This window comes from Lupinus angustifolius, chromosome LG20, assembly GCF_001865875.1.
Source record: "Lupinus angustifolius cultivar Tanjil chromosome LG20, LupAngTanjil_v1.0, whole genome shotgun sequence".
Classification (NCBI taxonomy): domain Eukaryota; kingdom Viridiplantae; phylum Streptophyta; class Magnoliopsida; order Fabales; family Fabaceae; genus Lupinus; species Lupinus angustifolius.
In genome coordinates, this window is record NC_032028.1 from 13,448,323 (window position 1) to 13,448,626 (window position 304).

The window sequence follows — 304 nt, forward strand, 5'->3', positions numbered from 1 at the left end:
ATGAGGATGAGGATAGGATGAGGATGAGGATGAAGATAGGTAGAGGAAGAGGATGAGGATGAAGAGGAGGGTAGTATGAGGATGGTGATGAGGATTGGGATGAGGATGAGGAAGAGGATATAATGAGGATGAGGATAGGATGAGGATGAGGATGAAGATAGGTAGAGGCAGAGGATGACGATGAAGAGGAGGGTAGGATGAGGATGGGGATGAGCATGAGGATTAGGATAGGATGAGGAAGAGGATGAGGTTAGGATGAGGACGAGGATAGGATGAGGAATTGGAGGAGGAGGATGAGGAAGAG